This window comes from Suncus etruscus, chromosome 11, assembly GCF_024139225.1.
Source record: "Suncus etruscus isolate mSunEtr1 chromosome 11, mSunEtr1.pri.cur, whole genome shotgun sequence".
Lineage (NCBI taxonomy): Eukaryota > Metazoa > Chordata > Mammalia > Eulipotyphla > Soricidae > Suncus > Suncus etruscus.
This window is the reverse complement of record NC_064858.1, coordinates 108,443,407-108,448,094: the sequence shown is the minus strand read 5'-3', so window position 1 is coordinate 108,448,094 and position 4,688 is coordinate 108,443,407. Positions and strand designations below refer to the sequence as shown.

The following is a 4,688-nucleotide window of genomic DNA, read 5'->3' as shown; positions in this document are numbered from 1 at the left end:
ATGATCTCCTGAGCACTACTAGGAGTGAATCCTGATCACTGAGCCAGGAATAATATCCCCAAGCATCACCAGATATGGTCCCAGAAGGAAAAAAAAAGAATCGCAAATGTATATTAAATGTCTTCAAATGCTTCTAATGCATCTATTGAGATGATTTTTGTCCTTCTTTATTGATGTAGTTTATTACGTATATTGGTTTGTGTAAATTGAACCATTGTTCCATCAATGAAGTAAATCGCTCTCACTTGATCACAGTCCATTGCTTAATTAATTTCTGGAACTGGTTTGTAAATATTTTGTATTTATATTAACCAGAGGTATGGTCTACATAGCTTTTTAATTTTATTTTTTTGGATTTTAGGCCACACCTAGCAGTGTTCAGGAGTTACTCCTGGCTCAAGACTATACTTTCAGGGACATTTCTATAGTATGTGACTAGAGAAGTTTCGCTGATCGTGTAGAGGAGTTACTCCTGGCTCTGTGGTCAGGAATCACTCTTTGTGGGCTCAGGGAACCATATAAGGTGACGGTATTAAACAATATGGGCTGCGGGGATTGAGTGTACTGGGTGCAAGGCACACACTACCCACTGTGGTCACTCTGAACCACTAATTAAAACAAACAAACAAACAAACTAATTTTCATAGTTTTTTTTATATTTCTGATTTGAAGTGAAGATGTTTGTTTCATAGAATGTATTTGGAAAATTTTTTCATAAACTTTTCAATTTTTTGGAATAATGACTAAAGATAGGTACTTGAAAGTTTGACTCAGCTCACTGCTGGAGTCATTTGGTACTGAATTTTTGGTATTTGGGCTACTTTTGATAGTAGTCTCAGTTTTGCTATCCATGATGTAATTGTTTAGATTTTCTATTTTTTTTAATTAAAAAAAAACATATTTTTTTTTTTGTTTTTGGCCACACCTGGCAGTACTCAGGGGTTACTCCTGGTTCTGCATTCAGAAATCACTCCTGGTAGGCTCAGGGGAACATATGGGATGCCAGGGACAGAACCTGAGTCTGTCCTGGGTCAGCAGCATGCAAGGCCACAGCCCTACCACTGTGCTGTCACTCTGGTCCCTGTAAGTTTTCTATTTATTTCAATTCACTTAGAATTTTGAAACACCAGACAAGTCTCAATACACTTATTAAAATAAAAATCATGACAAACATCTTTTTGGATCAAAATTACCTGAAACTAAAAAAAATCAACCTAATGAAGAAAAAAAAAAAGAAAACAACAACTTGTTGGAAAATAACCAGCACACTACTAAACATCTGCTGAGTCAGTAAAGAAATGAAAACTGAAATAAAAAGAATCTGGAGACAAATGGAAATCAAGGCACATTTGTTCAAAATCTGTAATATGCAGCAGAAGCAACACTAAAAGGGAAATTTTTAGCAAAACGTAAAATTAACTCAAGAATAAAGAGACCAGAGCAGTAGTACAGTGAGTTACATAGTTGTGATTTTTGATAACCCACATGGTGCCTCAAGCAGTGTCAGGAATAATTCCTGGGTGCAGAACAAAGAGTAACTCCTGAGTATCACCAGGTGTGGTCTAAAAAAAAAAAAGAAAAACAAAACAAAAAAAAACCAGGAATAAAACAAAAGAATAAAGAGTCACAAATACAAATTCTATGCTTATTCCTAAAGGAAGTAGTAAAAAGTATAGCATAGTCTTAAAAAATCTTTATTAACATTTGAAACATGTATTTTTATTTTGTTATTTTGGAGTGCAATTACTATAAATATTATCTCCTGCAACTTGTCCTTTAAAGATATTGCTTCATCTTTAAAAGATAAAATATATAGATTGATATCTTTAAAGATTTTGCTCTAAGTAGTGTGTTTAACATTGTTATTATTATAGTGTTGCTATTAATGTTTGTCAGGATTTACTTCCTATATTTTGGTGAGGCTATGATGGATGCAAATATGTTAATAAGTGCAACATATTCTTCTTATTATAGTTTTTTGGTTATATAATGTTACTTTGTCTCTTGCTACATTTTGGGCTAGGAGTCTATTTTAACTGATTTCAATATAGTGGATCTGTCTTAAAGTTTCCTATGCCTTAGGGCATGTTTTCCATTCCTTCACTTTAAATCTGTGAGTCTTTGTCATTTAAGTGACTCATAATTAGGTTTTGTTTTTAGTTCATTCTACTACTCTTTATTTTGTTTGAAGAATTCTTTTTTTTAATTTAATTTTTATTTTGATCATAGTGGTTTACATATTGTTGACAATAATATTTTAGGTACATATTTACATAAAATCAGGGGAGATTTCCATCACCAATTTGTCCTCCCTACACCTCCGTTTTTTCAGTCCATCTTTTAAAATTTGAATTTTGATATATGAGACTTGCTGCTGCCATTTTGTCTTTAGTGTTTTGATTTTCTTGTACAATTTTGGCAATATTTAATTTTTTGATTTAAATAGAAGAGTGTCTTTCAAATTCCTTGTAAGGAAGGCCTAGCTAGAAGTAGCAAACACTTCAGGTTTTGTGTTTCTGGAAAGTTTTTATTTCTTTCTGATCTATTCTACTCCAGAGGCTGATATACCCATGCCTTAATCACCCCAAGGTCAGGAACTTGATCTTTAGAATAACATCAGTGTTCTCTTAATTTATTCAAATGATCAATGCCAACTTAGCTGCTTATCCAATCTTCTTACCTATTACATATCATCAGTTGTTACACTTCTGGATATTTACCTAGAAATCACAAGAATACCAATTCAAAGGATGTATCAATCCTCATGTTTACGGTAGCATGTTGACTGAAAACAATTTCAGTCCCCATCTACAGGTAACTGAATATGGAGAATGTTGGATGAACATTTCTAGTGGAAGTGGAGGTCTTCTCTAGGACAAACTCTACCTCTGTTAAATAGGCTTTGTAATTGTCTTGTTCTGCCAAATGCAGTAGAATAAGTCTTACATCTACCTAACTCTATTTCTCTTCCTATATTAATAAGTTCAATTACTAGAATGCCTACTTTGTTATTTTTATTTGTCAAAATGACAAGTAACTTGTCCAATTACTTGGCAAATATTAAAATTTGATAAACTGTTAAATTGGTATGTTAAGCTTTATTCTCAAATTATGTCCCATTATTTAATGGATTCAAATCCAGATGGAGAGCATAGTGTTACTTATTAGACATCCTCATGGTCCCAAACAATTATTATTAGTAGTAATATTTCTGTACATACCAAAATAAAATGTTAAACATAAAATATAACAAGGGCATTGATACGTGAAAGGAAGCATGAATCTCAATAACATCTGAAAGATCCCAAGAAGAAAGTTCTGCTGACATACATATTTTGAATTCTCAAAATTTAGCTTTGGTGAATTGAAGTAAAGAATTAGGGGCTGAAGAGACAACACAGTGGTAGGCTGTTTGCCTTGCATGTGGCCGGATCCCGTTCCATTTCTGGCATCGAATATGGTTCCTCAGCCTGCCAGGGGCAATTTCTGAGTGCAGAGCCAGGAGGACCCCTGAGCTCACTGGGTGTGGCCAAGAAACCAATGGATCAATCAATGAATCAATAAATAAAGTTTAAAAATATTAAAAAAGTAAAGAACTATACATTCCATGGTCACAGGAGCACAAAGAATGCTGTCTTAGATAAGCCTGATGAGAAAGCTTCTTATCGTTTTAAGATTCTTATATTGGGCCGGGCGGTGGCGCTGGAGGTAAGGTGCCTGCCTTGCCTGCGCTAGCCTAGGACGGACCGCGGTTCGATCCCCTGGCGTCCCATATGGTCCCCCAAGAAGCCAGGAGCAACTTCTGAGCGCATAGCCAGGAGTAACCCCTGAGTGTCACAGGGTGTGGCCCAAAAACCAAAAACCAAAAAAAAAAAACAAAACAAAAAAAAAAAAGATTCTTATATTGTCCAATTTACTGAAAAAGAGCAGTTCACTCGAGCACATTCAATAATGTCTCAGATAAATTTCCTAGAACGTTATAATCCTAGGAAAGAAAATATCATTGTTTTATTAATTTTATCCATTAAAATTTATTTTAGGAATGAAATTAACTTTAAGTTGTACATGAGCTTGCTGGCCTGGTTGAAATAGAATAACTTCACTTTTAGAAAAATTCATATCTGTGATACTAGTTTAAAGCATGTCTGCTTTAAGTGGAAAATACCTGGGCCTGAGCAAGAGGTAGGGCAGTTGCTTTGCACGTGGCCTATGTGGGTTCAATTCTCTCAGGTCATATATGGTAACCAGAGCCTGCAAGGAATAATTTCTGAGTACAGTACCATGAATAATCCCTGAGCATCACCTGGTGTGGTTCCCCCATCCCCCCAAATACCTTTCAGTTCAGGCTCCACACAGCTTGAAATTGCGTTTTTCTTTTCTATCTCTCTTTTCCCTTTGGCCCAAACCTGGCAATGTTCAAGGATTGATCCTGGCTCTGCATCTAGTAATTACTCCTGACTGTGCTCAGGGAACCATATGGAATGCCAGGAATCAAACCTGGCTTGGCCATATGCAAGGCAAGCATCCTACCCAATGTTAATGCAATGGCAGTTGGACTTGGACATGCCCCTTCGATAATATCAAGGTAATGACACTTGGATCTGGTCACGCCTCCTGGACATACCTCCTGGACATACCCTTTGGACACGCCCCATGGGTATAAAAAGAAAAACTTAAACAGTTGGAGA

At 35.7% G+C, this 4,688-nt stretch overlaps 1 pseudogene; it reads left to right on the top strand.

Annotated features, from left to right (window-relative positions):
- The first annotated feature begins 398 nt into the window (after window positions 1-398).
- Window positions 399-490, top strand: LOC126023367 (uncharacterized; annotated as a pseudogene).
- The last annotated feature ends 4,198 nt before the right edge of the window (window positions 491-4,688 follow it).